The 13,901-nt window shown below is 44.3% G+C and overlaps 1 long non-coding RNA gene across 1 annotated transcript; it reads left to right on the top strand.

The window, feature by feature from the left end:
- Positions 1-5,081: 5,081 nt before the first annotated feature.
- On the top strand, positions 5,082-9,794 carry LOC311519070. Its single transcript, XR_014711188.1, has 3 exons — positions 5,082-5,167; positions 6,622-6,745; positions 9,568-9,794. It is a non-coding gene; the product is annotated as an uncharacterized lncRNA (long non-coding RNA).
- The last annotated feature ends 4,107 nt before the right edge of the window (positions 9,795-13,901 follow it).

Genomic DNA, 13,901 nt, shown 5'->3' with positions numbered 1-13,901 from the left:
AAAACTGGCATAAGAGAGATCAGAATTGGGCCCAGAATGTTCCACAAAGGGGTTGCAACAAGTTTACAAAAGGGAAATGTCTCTGTCGTTTCAATCAATCTCACCTCCGCCAAGCCTTATCTGCTGGTGCCCCTGTGGTGCTCAGAAATTAACCTCTGCCACTGGCTCACACACAAGAAATTTGGAGGTAGGGGCGCTAAATGGAAAATCTCATCACAGATTTAACTAGGCAGAGCCTGCTTATTTCCATGATTGTCTTGGTTCTACTGCCACTAAAGTCCAGCAGGGTGCGCTGTGCTGGTTCCGACTCCAAAGCCGATGTTTCATATGGAGGAGCCACTGTCTTCAGCCACCTCTGTCTCACTCTCAGGACAAGGGACTGACAGCCGGGAGTTAAATAAAAGACACGTTCGAAAAGTAGATAGATTCCCCCTCCCCCACCCTTCCCTCATGAGGAGACCGTGATCTCTCCCTTCCCCAGATGCACAGAGCTTCTCAACCCTCACATCTAACTGGGCACATGTGGCAATAGGAGGAATTGGGGGGTGACAATGCAAAAAAACCCTCCATGGCACCAAGTCTCAGAGCCCCAGTCAACCGACCTAGCCTCGCATTACGGGGCTAAAGGCAGCCTTGTAGACAGTCCTGCTTGGGCTCTGAAATTTGGGGAGGGGGTTGGTCTCAAAGCAAAAGCCCCATCCTGAGCGGGAACATCTACACTGCTACTTTTAGCCCCATAGTGTGAGCCCCACAAGCCCTGGAACAGAGACCAGCTGCAGCGGGATTTCTGTTTTGCTGTGCAGAGGTACCTTTAGTGGTTCAGGAGGGTTTGATAGCTGGGGAGGTGGGAGTCAGGGGCTCGTAACCCATGGTGAAGACCTCACGAGAGTCTTGAGGCCGTGGGTGTGAGCGTATGTAACCCACACACCTCCTGGGTGTGGTGCTCTGTCCCATCTAGTGGCACCGAGACCACTTAGAGAGAGATTATGAGTCTGCTCTACAGCCCTAGCTAACAGCTAGTTGGTTTTTAGCTTCATGTGGTAGAGGTTGTCCATTGACTTCTATGGGCTTTGAAGCAGGTTCTAGGTGTATTCAGAATGCAATTTGCTTAAGGCAGAGACTTGTGAGATGTAATTATTCATAAGAAAATACGGGCTTTGGTAATACAAATAATGTCATATTCATCTGACAAGAAACCTTGACATAATTTAGACCTAAACCTTCAACATACATCAAATTATAGAGGCTGCTTCTGAATTTCACAGAAGACTTACACTGAGAAACAGCAACATTTCCTATCTAAATTGACCACAAATTCTTGCTAAGATGGGAAAAAATCTTCCTCCTTTCTCTTTTTTTCTCCCATATTATATGCTTTATGTCTAGAAGTTAATGATACTGATACAGTACATCAAACTCTTACCTGAGATGGTGGTATAATATATAATTGTATGTATGGGAGAAGAGAGAGATAAAAGTTGTCAATTAAAATTTAAGAAACTATAGAAATTTGAAAGCTATGCTGAGTATTCTTGCAGTTTGAGAAGGTTTCATTACCAAGGAGACTTGACTTCACAAAATACTGCAAACCCTAAGGACAATGATGTCTAGTTTAAATACTATTGTGATAAAAATAATATATGCTTATGTATAGCCGCTATTTACTAAACAGATAACAAAGGCTTTGTTTTATATTGGGGATGGTGATACGCTCAGTTGATATGTTGAGAGGCCAATGAAAATCTGTAAGGTGAATCCAACTGAAACGTTATAAGTTCTACGTAATCGCAAGATCGGCTCAGTTGTTTGTAGCCAATTGCACAAAGACAGCTGAAGCTGCTAACAAGACGTAGTGTAAGAACCTGTAGGGCTAGAACATGGGACCACAAGGGTGCTGGACTGTTGATGCAGCTGCATCACTACTAGAAGCTTCAGGTAGGTTTTCACTGGAGGATCCTAAGAAGCTAGACGCTATAGGAAGTTACTGCCCTGCCAGGCCTGAGTGGCAGCCCCCCATGACCCTCTGATTGGCTCATGCTGGTGTATAAACCAGGAAGCCACCATGGGGAGCTGTGTAAGCTATGATGCAGACTGCTCCAGATTTTGCCTTGTTGTGGACCCTAGACTCCAGCATCTGACCCTGCAACTTGCCCAGTATTTATAACCTGGTGCCTGACCCTGACTCCCTGGTAACTGACCCAGTTCAACTCCAGCTCCGCTATCTTTAACCTGCTGCCTGACCCTGACTTCCTAGTGTCCTGACCTGCTTGACCCCGACTCTGCTGCTTGTCTCCTGACCACAACTTGGTAACTGACTGATGCACCATGCAGACTGCCTGCGGTCCTGAAATGTAGGGAAAAACCAGGTGCCAGCTGAGAGGAAGATACAGCTCTCTTGTCTTACTGCTCCATTAATCGTTACCCACATTATTGGCAGTGAACCATGAAAATGAGTCTAATGACTATATTGCTGCCTGGTGAGCTATGAAACAAGGACACAATTGTCAGGGAATGTGAAAAGGCTTCATAAAGTTTCACTCCTGACTTCTCAAAGGGCATTTCTGAAGACAACTCAAAGTGCTGACAGAGAAATCGCCACTTGAGGAAGGACACAGCATTGTGTCAAGTTCGCCAAGAACCACACCACAGGGAGGCCTACAGGAAGAGCCCGGTGGAAGTAGGTTGCTGATCGATGCCAAACCAGCAGGTGTTCATTGCGTGGACCAAGACATTTTGCACAACCTAATCTATCTTACACAAACTGGGATGGCACAAGATGTGTTGCAGGAATGCCACAGAATTTTCCAGAGACAAACTTGCAAAAATTCAATAAACATACCTCTTTTTGTCCTTAAATGATGAGAAGGGACAACTCATATTCTAGCTGGATGTTTCTAATCTTTGACAGAAGCATGGGCCACTTTCTGATTGGCCCTGATCAACTTTCCCCAGAAGACTAACCAAACCATGACGCCCTTCAGCAACTGTATAAAGCAGCCTGTTTTGATCAAACCGTCATTCCCTGAAGCTGAAACATCGGGATCCAAGAGACGACAAAGGAGACTTTCATTGCCTGGCCAGTGAGAGCTCCACAGACCTGGTCAGAACTAAAGTCTCTTCAATGACAATCACCTCATAATAATGTCCTTTAAAGTCCTCACTAGGGAGACAGCTGTGAACAAAAAACAAGGACACAGTTGTCATAATAGTCTGCCTGAGTGGACTGCCTCAATGAACTTTCTGTCTGTCTGGAGAAACCAGTCATTGCTACTGTGAAGCTGGGCTGGAGAACACACCTTCACATGAGTTTCCATTGTTATGTACCAAAAATACATCTATTTTTTTACCCAGATGAAAACAGGGTAATTTTAAAGCGAAATGCTTCTCAGAAAGTAGGTACCTAAGTTAAAATCCCATAAATGATTGAAATGTGTAAAGCTGCCTATTATTATATATTATATATATATATATATATATTATTATTATAGGCAGTTCACTAACAACTTTAAACTTAGCTGGCGAGAAATTACGGTCAATCAATAGTGAGTAAGAGTTCTGAGGGTTAGTCAACTCATTAAGTTAACTGCGCCTAGTATTCTATCCATTAGGAAAGCATACTTGGTTTTCTTAAATGTAACCGCTTCTAAGAAAGAACTTGCCAGAGTCAGTGTTGTCAACTCCAAACATTAAAAAAACATGAGATGGGCTTAAATCATGAGACTGTTAAAAATGACAACTTTGGGGTACATTTTATTTGCCTTCTGGTTTCTGAGCCTGTAAACGACACTTGTTTCATGTTTTCTAGCTTCTCTTTGCAATCAGGAGGGCAAGGATGCAACTCTTGTTTAAAATGAAAGCTAGGGTTCTCATGCAGTTCTTCTTCATTACAGCAGCTGGGAGTTTAGAATAAAATCATAAGGACTGGCAACTCTGCTGAATTAAAACCCTGTAAATGACTTAAATGCATAATTTAAACTTGCATTTCACTAACAAGTTTAATCTTAGTTGTCTAGAAATGATGGTAAGTCAACGCATGCTTAAGACTATTGAGGCTGGTTAAACTTTCTGTTCAAAGCCTAATACTATTTGTAACAGGAAACTGTGCAAAAGATTGCTGAAAGGAACCCTAAGTGTTTCAGGGTTTATCCTGGAAATCGACAGTTTGTGGTCAGCAGAAATTGACAGCCTCCTACTCAAAAAGAGGAAGAAGCTTTGACTTATCTTTTAAGCTAAAGATTTTTAGCATTATGTGAATATTTAAAGTGGGAAAAGAGCCTGCAATACTGGTAAAATTCCAGACAAATTAGAATAGCTTAAATCGTTACCTGAGTATTATATTTCAGGTTCAAAGTCTAATAATTAATTGTATTGACCAACTTAATCATTAAGTAACTTGTCCAAATTTCTCAATCTAATGTTGGAGCTATGTAGTTGAATGCCACAGGCAGTTCTATAATTTCACTGGCAAACATGTTTATGGATAAAAAAATCTACATTTATGGATTTATAGTTCCATGTTCAGACTAAAGTCACCTACCAAATATATTGTAAAACTAAGATAAAGTTTGCTGTGTAAGGAGACTGTGAGAAGAATTGCATGAATTGATTTGATTCATTACCTGCTTTCTTGATATAATGTCACATATCATGTTGAATTAATTCTAGCAGATTTTATAAACATGATTATTTAACCATCTTTATTTTGCTTTCTGTAATCTAATTGCTTTCAATTCTCTTTTGGCTAATAAAACTAAGAAATATGAAATATTTCAGTCTGTATTTTGGGTAAAGAATAGTGATTCACACAACTGTGAGAAATCTGATGTGAGTAACAGGCTAATTAAGATTGCTCACCCAACTGGTGTTTTAAAATGTATCTTTCCTCACACAACTCTATTTCCCAGAAATGTTTCTGCACCATGTCTGATGCTATACAGATAATAAATATTATTACTAACAAATAGCAGCACAGATATTATGTCATTTAGTTATAGACAATATTTCTATAGCTCAGCATTTCACAATCTTCAGCACCAAATAAATACAGGAACTTTCCATCTCCTGTCTGTCTCTTCTTTCTAGTGACACTGAGTTCCCAGCCAAAGTTCAGCCATGAAGATCCTTTACCTTCTCTTTGCTGTTCTGTTGGTGCTCCAAGTTGCTCCTGGTAAGAGCTCAGTGAAATCAAGGATAATATAGAGGGGTATTGGCAAGTCTATTCTAAGGTTGCCTAGAACTTTGCATTGCAATTTTTTTGCAACTCTTTTTCTGAAGAGCTCTAATGGATGCCACTGGAAATGTGGCAGGGGAACTATACTGGAGTCAAGGAGTTATCTTTGTTGTGATCATAAAAGTCCATTTAGTTCTGGCTGAATTCTGTTGAAAAATCCACAGTTCCTGTCTCTGATTTTCCTCAGCAGATGTTGCTAGAGGCTTGCTGCTAAATATCCCCAGTACTGTATCTGCCTTGAACATGCTCTTGCTACTGCATGATGCACAGAACTCAACATCCAGATGGGAGAAAGAGAAAACGAACCCTCTTCCTCTGACCTACTGTGATGGAAAGGCTCTTTTTTGGTGAAGGGGCTGGTGCTCTGGGCTGGATATCATTGTCTGAAGTTCTGCTGATGAGTACTAATCATTCAGTGCCTTCACAGCTCCCATTATTAAGGAAGGCCTCATGCCCCATAGAGAGATTGTACAACGTGAGAAAACAGCCCAGATCTCTAATATGGCAGACCTTTGTCTTACCCACACTGCCACTCAGAAACAATCTGCCACATCCATGTGCTTGGCTTGATTCCTGGAAATGACATCATTTCGGGGTGAGACCGAACGTGCAGAAATGTCAATGCATCAGTGTGGGTCTTGCATTTATATCTGTTGGTTGTAAATAGTTTTGAGAAAGCCCAGCTCCGCCAGTTAAATATTTTAACCCAGGAATCGTAAAGGCTGAGGCTATAGAAATTGTGTCTACTTTTTCAACAGGACTGCCCCATGTGGTAAATGTAAAGCTGGCGACTGGTCGTGAAGAAACTATTCCCGAGTGCTGAGTTTTCACAAACATGTCTGCGCAGAGTCTCTCAGACAGGCATGCAAGACAGAAAGAACTTGATCAAACCCTTCTGTTTCTAAAAGTCGCAGCCATCCATCCTAGTGCTGAGCTGGTTCAGTCCTACTCAGTCACTTAGCATTTACCATAATTTTCCTGGTGCATTGCTCTTAGGAGCCATGAAGAATCAGAACCTGAGCAACAGCTCGTATTGAAAGTCTGGTACAGGCAGCTATCAGAATTTCATACCTTAAATATGTGAGGCAGAGAAGGACACCTGTGCTCTTAGGTAATTTCTAAATGTATCCAGCGAGCCAGAGCCCCATTTAATGAATGTGCTCGTCCCTCTGTTAACAGCCTACTTCTGGATGTACCCAGGACTACAGCCATGTCTGTAGCATTAAAGCTGTGGTAAAATTGTGCCCTGGCTGATATTAATGGTGCTGATGTGGTCCGCCTTCGGTGAATGTGAAATCCAGTCAAGGGGGAATGCCTGCCATGTTAAAATAACAGCCCCTTATTCATCCTGCTCTGCTGACTTATAATTAAGGCTCCTTTTTTTGGTGTAGGACTGGCACAGAATATTTGGACCCCATCGCAATGTGGTTGCTTTGGGGGTGACTGCCATGCACCCTGTCCCCATGGTACTAGACGCTTTGGAAGGTGTGTTACATGGGGCTTTGGCTGCTTACGGTAAGTTTACAATTCCATGGCAGAGACATTACTGCATTAATATAAACATGTGTTCCTCTCCTTTCTATATCCAAACTGTTGTTTAATGCTCTTGGGGGTGCAGCACACATGGCTCAGCCCAGAGGCAGCAAGCAAAGGATACGCCTCGGGTACCCAGAACCTGGGATGCATTGGGGTTGGAGTGTCCTCTGCATATATTGGAACAACCCTGCTGGCTGCTCTTACTCCTGCTTTACCCAGTCTGCTTATGGCCAGCTCCACAGCATGGAAGAGTCCAGAATCTCCATAGTGTTCAAGGGGATAGGGGTTGCACCTCTGAGACCTGACACCTCCCAGGACCATTTCTAGCACTTTCTGTGCACCAGCGCTTGCCAGACGGGCAGTGCAGAGACAGTTACACAACTCTGTGCTGCTCATGCATGGACGTAACTCTCCCGCAGCCAGGTGTGTTTTTTTCACACCCCTACACACTGGTGGAGCAGCATGTACAAACACAGAGTGGGGCCTGAAACAGTCTCAGTGTATAAATGGTTTGTGTTCCCTATTCCGAAATGGAAGGCCGAGGAAGAACCAACACAAAGTCCCCAGGAGAGAGAGAGCAGTATATCAGTCTACGGCTCTGTGTCAGTCTACAGCAACTCAGAGACCAAAATGGCTGCTCTCTGCAAACAGGCACCATCTTAGAACTTTACAGCTGTAGTACGCACAGAAGAGAAGCCTCAGAGTTTTGATCTTAGTTACACCTGTGGGGGTGGGGGCTGTGAGACTTGCAAGATACATCCTGATGTAAAATGATTCAAAGTTATTAAATGCCATTGCCACTTGGCCTGAGCAGCTAGCCAACATTAAGGGTCTTGTGGGCTGTCTCCATTAAGAGGAGAAATTGATTATATGGGTCAGGTATTTATTTGGTGTGATCGTATTTATTTACAAAGAATGTATGCAAAGGGTATGTCTATATGGACATGCAGGAATTGTAAGCCTGGGCTCAGGCTCAAGCCCTAACTCCTTTTCTGACTACATGCATCTTTCAGACTTGGCCCCAGGTCCTTGGACCCCCCACCAGGAACAGAGGGTCTGAGCTCGAGTCGAGCCAGCATTCAGGGTTCAAGCCCTGTGGTTTTGCCATGTGGACACAGCCTCTCTGGGCTTGGGCCACAGGGAGTCCACCAATGCTATCCCACAACCCCATGGCCTGGCGCTCTTTATCCTTTCTGTCCCACAAGTTGCCAATTGACTCGCAGGAAACAGAGGCAATCCCCTTTGTTCCGGTGAAGCTCAGCATTTAACCCTTCCATTTTATTCTGACTGCTGCACTGCAAACACAGTGAATCCTCTACTGCCTTTGCAATGGCTGTCTCCTGCATTTGCCAAGCTCACTGCTTCCTAGTTGCAGGACCACAGCCGGTTTCTGGTAAATCTCTGGGGTGAGATTAGCAAAGTATTTGATTTTAGTCAGAGTACCAGGACTGACTGCGCCTACGTAACGAGCGAAGAAGCTGGCAGCATTGGAAATACTGGCGGAGGGGGGCCAGCTGCTCACAAAGCTCCAGAAATGTAGCTTTCTCCATGCAAAAGCTCTAGAGCCACTGCTGCTCACCCCAGGTCTGCATGGCAATGTGGTCCCACCAGCCATGGTTTGTGGCCCTGCTGCAGAAAAGCTGGTCTATGTATGGGGAGTCAGTGGCTCCACCAGGTGGCTCCATCATAAGCAACATCAGCCAGTTCAAATCTGTCATATCTGTGTCCTCCTTCTCCTCCTCCTCCATTATCTTTGTCCGGTGCCTTCGATGGGTCAGAAAACTCCACTGGAATGTCCACCCGAGTCTCCCGGAAGTGCTGCCCATTTCCTTCAGCAGGAGTGAAGGCGCAAGTTCTTCAAATGGCGCCTCCTGCACATCGCTGGCTTGGGGTGCCGGGAGGACCAAAACGATGGCTCTGCAGGAAGTGCTGGTGGGCTTCTCAAACTTCCTGTGACACGTGGGATGTGGGCCGCCAAGTTTTCCCACAGGCAAGCAGACTGGGAGCCAGCAAACTAGCCTGGAGTGGCCCGACTGGCTCATTGAGCATGCCTAGATATCCACGGTCTCACCAGGCAAGGCAGTTAGCAAGGATCTGCCACCAGAAGAGAGTCAGTTTAGGCCTATGTGAGCTGGGAGGCAGGGCTGGAATTTCCAGGCATTCTTTAAGAATTAGTCATCACCTAAGTATCTGTTGGTTTAGTTTCAGCTGTGGACAAAGATGTGTTTGACAGATCAGTACATGGACGTGAGTTGCACAGTTCTACAGTCTAGTTTATGCTTTGCTTTTCTCTACATATAATAGAGGGAGCTGAAAATTTTCAATTTTGACTAAATGTTTCCTTTATAGTTTCAATTTACACCAAAAAAAAATGTCATACATGTTTTCCAATCTGTTTTAAAAGGGTGTGATACATACTTTGTGTCCATTCCTTAGTGCATCATGTCACTGCTGCATTTGTTATGTTCTGGTCAACATTTTAACTTTGCAAAATGCGAATAGGAAGTGCATTTTACAAAAATGAGAGAACACTCCTCTCTTCCTAGAGAATTAGGGGCAAGTGAGCAGACTTCCCTGTTCAGAAGTCTACATTTACCTGGTATGCCAGGTAGTTCACGTGTCTAAACACATGACAACTGCAACTCTTTAACAGCACATTGCAGCAGGGAAAATGACTATTACCCGGGAATATCCGCACTGATGCGACAATTTTTCCTGTGCTTTTTGATCTGAAATTAAATATAATTTTTCATTTTTATGGGTATAAGCAAAGAATCTGACCATCTTTTTCCTCTGTGCAGAAGGCGTCGCTGACTGCTCTGGCCCTGGTTATGGTAGGATCTCTGGGAATCTGGTGACAACCTCTCACCTCTAGAATGATTAGATCCTGCTACAATGGAAGCCGGAAGCACTGTACATTTGGGCTGGACAGAGCAATGTGCGCTGGAGAAATCCAAACAGGAGAGCTTCTGTCACTGATAAAAGATTGCAACTCCCCTTTTAATAAAAGCAAGTTGTTGTCACATCACAGGGCTGAAACATGAGTGTGTGTGTTCTGTTGGGAGCAGGGGTGTGTGGGGGGGGGTGTTAGGCAATCCTAATATAGGCACCAACATATTCCTCTATATTATCACTTGATGTTAGTTATATCTTACCTGAGACACCAAGAAGTGAGTCATCAAAAAGAAGAAAAAGTTGGGAGGATGGGACCCACAGTGAGAATCCATTTGTCCTGCAGTCACATAGAAAGGGACATACATGGGGCAGTAAGGAGTTTGTGGCACCTGTTCCCCTTATCCTCCAGTCACTGCACCCTGCCGTCATTGTCTCCTGCCCCTGCCCCTCCTCCACATTCCCATCCATGTGGGGAGATGGAGGCAGCCATCTCCCCACAGAGTGAGGCCGGGGAGCTCTGTCCTCTTCCCTTTCACGCTCACAGTATCCTCAATATGATTAAGGTCATATTTCAATGTTAAACTCTTTGTACCACTCTGTAATGGGCAGGATACCTAAAAGTAGGACTGTCAAGGTTCCTCCCCCACTCTGAACTCTAGGGTACAGATGTGGGGACCTGCATGAAAAACCTCCTAAGCTTATCTTTACCAGCTTAGGTCAAAACTTCCCCAAGGTACAAAATATTCCACCCGTTGTCCTTGGACTGGCCGCTACCACCACCAAACTAATACTGGTTACTGGGGAAGAGCTGTTTGGACGCGTCCTTCCCCCCAAAATACTTCCCAAAACCTTGCACCCCACTTCCTGGACAAGGTTTGGTAAAAAGCCTCACCAATTTGCCTAGGTGACTACAGACCCAGACCCTTGGATCTTAAGAACAATGAACAATCCTCCCAACACTTGCACCCCCCCTTTCCTGGGAAATGTTGGATAAAAAGCCTCACCAATTTGCATAGGTGACCACAGACCCAAACCCTTGGATCTGAGAACAATGAAAAAGCATTCAGTTCCTTACAAGAAGACTTTTAATAAAAATAGAAGTAAATAGAAATGAAGAAATCCCCCCTGTAAAATCAGGATGGTAGATATCTTACAGGGTAATTAGATTCAAAAACATAGAGAACCCCTCTAGGCAAAACCTTAAGTTACAAAAAAGATACACAGACAGAAATAGTTATTCTATTCAGCACAATTCTTTTCTCAGCCATTTAAAGAAATCATAATCTAACACATACCTAGCTAGATTACTTACTAAAAGTTCTAAGACTCCATTCCTGGTCTATCCCCGGTAAAGACCAGCATATAGACAGACTATAGACAGACACACAGACCCTTTGTTTCTCTCCCTCCTCCCAGCTTTTGAAAGTATCTTGTCTCCTCATTGGTCATTTTGGTCAGGTGCCAGCGAGGTTACCTTTAGCTTCTTAACCCTTTACAGGTGAGAGGAGCTTTCCCCTGGCCAGGAGGGATTTCTAAGGGGTTTACCCTTCCCTTTATATTTATGACAAGGACAATACTGTAGATACACACACAACATTGGGAACAAGTGTGTAAAACAGATACTTAAACACAGGCCCTGCTGCCAAGGCACATCCCAGCTAGAGCTGTTCTCTGAATTTGGCTTTGCACTATGTGGCATTGTCCAAAGCCCACTGAAGTCAAAGGGACTCTTTCCATTGACTTCAGTCAGCTGTAGAAGCTTACCTGGGATGAAATCCTGGCCCCATTGATATCAATGTAAAAAATCTCATTTAACCCTTGGAAGGATATTTCCTCCAGGCAGGTCCTTGTCAGTAATAATGGTGACACAGAAAATATGGAATTTATTAATAAAGCAGCTTATCCAAAATTTGTGTATGGAACATTTTTTTTTCCTTTTGAGACTGCTGTTTCATCAACAGGGAAACTTTCTGGGGGAACACTCAGTTTTAATGAAATCTCGTTTTAAAAAAACTAAAACAATTCTGATGACGTTGAAACTTAGATCTTATTATTATTATTATTTATTCGGGAGCCCAGGGCATGGACCAGAACCCCATTATGTTTGGCGCTGTACACACACAGAGGAAAAGACGGGTCTTGCACAAACTAAGTGTAAGGAAGAGACAGCAGATGGATACAGACTCATGCGGGCGTACAACGAAACAGTCTTGGCCAGCATGATAGGCAATGGTTTCGGCACAGCAGCCTAACCATTGTCAAGTTTGTTGCAGGCTTCACAGCTTAGGAGAGTTTTGTGGCGCCATTTGGAGGAAGATAATGAAGTGCTCTGTGGATGTTTAGGGGGACCTCTTCCCAAGCATGAGGAGCAGCATGGAAAATCACAACAGGTCTCGTCGTCTACAGTACTGTCATAGACATCCCTAACTTAGTCCTAAGCCTTGAAAACGTGTCAAATAGCAGATGAGGCTTCTGTGTTTCACCTAGGACTTAAACTGAGTAGTAGCAACAGCAAGCTGGCTACGCTAACTGCAAATACTTGTTAAATTGTAAAGGCATTTCTTTTAGCTTTTTATTCAAAAATGCACAAACACACACACACATACAAAGCTGCATATTTTAAACACAAATGTTATCATAACTAATAATTAAAAAGATATAAACAATCCATTTGTTTTATATTAGAGTCAGTGATCTTGCCTGTGACCTAGCAGCTCATCTGGTCCTGATATGGGAATTTAATTATGATTAGTGATCCCAGCTGTGAAAGGGTCAGGAAAAGACTACATAAGGGTGGAAGAACAGCTCAGGAGGAAGCAAGAAGGGAGTAGGTAGATTCCCTGTCAGGTAGGGCCTGGGGAAGGCGGCCGGCCGGCCGGCCAAGACCACAAGGATGGAATTAATCCATCTGATGGCTTCTGGAAATGGGAAAAGGCAGAGAGCCATTCCTGAGGGGTCGGTGTTCCAGCAGAGGAGGAGAAGCCAGGGGCCTGAAAAGCAGGGGATAGGCTGTGTTAAGCACAAGCCCGAGGTGAGGTAGGAAGGGAGGTGGCCAGGAAAACAGCAGCGCATTTGAAGGCGCAGACCTAGTTGCTTAATGCCAGGTCCCTGGGCTGGAACTCAGAGCAGTGGGTAGACCTCGGTTCCCCTGGGTGCACAAGCCCCCTGTTAGGACTGTTGAGCCCAGGATGGGGCTGAACCCTAAGATTAAAGGAGAGGCTGGAATATCTCATAAGGGAGTGGTAGGAACTTTTGTGCTGGGACTTGTCACCCAGGAAAGGGTCCTGACTAGACACAACTTATCCAGGGACTGAGTCCTAGCAGAATCAGGCCATCACCAGGCCAAAGAGGTTACCAGCAAGCTGTGCTAGTAGTGAAGATCCTGGAAACACCCCAATCTGATGCTAGGAGGTGCTATGGGCAGTGAATGCAAACTCAGGTCTGTGGGATGGCTGCTTAGTAATTAAATACTTTTGCTACAGAAAGGCAATGAGTATCTTTGGACAGTCACAGGGCAGGTTGCTGGGAGGGGTTTGCAAACCTCAAAAGGCTTGCTATGTGGGTTGAGCTGGTTAATTTACTGTATGACTGGGGAGAGGATGAAGGTGTGCGTGAGTGTGTTTGAGGGAAGGCTCATTCTGTTTCCATAGACAAACATGTACCGTGAGCTCTCAGGGCGAAGGTCTCTATTGTCCCTCCTGGAGGCTTAGCCATGAGGGCACTTTCCACCACGAGGTGGGCAAAGTTGTCTTTATGCTGACCCAGATTCTGGGCTAGCTGAGGGTCATTGCAGCCCCAACATATATTAGAACATCCCTGGTGGCTGTTGTAATTTACAGTAGCCTTATCCAGGCTGCATGGGGCTGCCCCAAATCTCTGCTGCCTTCCAGCTCTGATAACCCCCGGCACCATCTCCTGTGCCAGTCCTTCAGTGAAGGGCCAATTACCTCAGCACTATGCTACCCATGCATTGAGGTAACTCCCCCATCCCACTGTGGTAACTATACATCCCTAGATGTAATTAGAGAGACACATACACCCAGAACCACACATTCAAGCCTGTTTCAGTTTTTTTTTTCATTTAAGGGCTTGTCCATCTAACAAGTTGAACAGGTCAACTTTAAATTGGTTAAAATCTTATGTAGTTAACTGGTGCAAAACATGGTGTGGACACTCATATTTCTTTATGATCCAATTCTAAACAGATCTGTGTTGATTTAACTGAAGTCAGTTCCTTACT

The sequence above is a fragment of the Lepidochelys olivacea genome (assembly GCF_965140295.1).
Source record: "Lepidochelys olivacea isolate rLepOli2 genome assembly, chromosome: 3".
In the NCBI taxonomy this organism is placed as follows: domain Eukaryota; kingdom Metazoa; phylum Chordata; order Testudines; family Cheloniidae; genus Lepidochelys; species Lepidochelys olivacea.
Note: the sequence above shows the minus strand (reverse complement) of the source record. Positions and strands in the feature narration are given on the sequence as shown.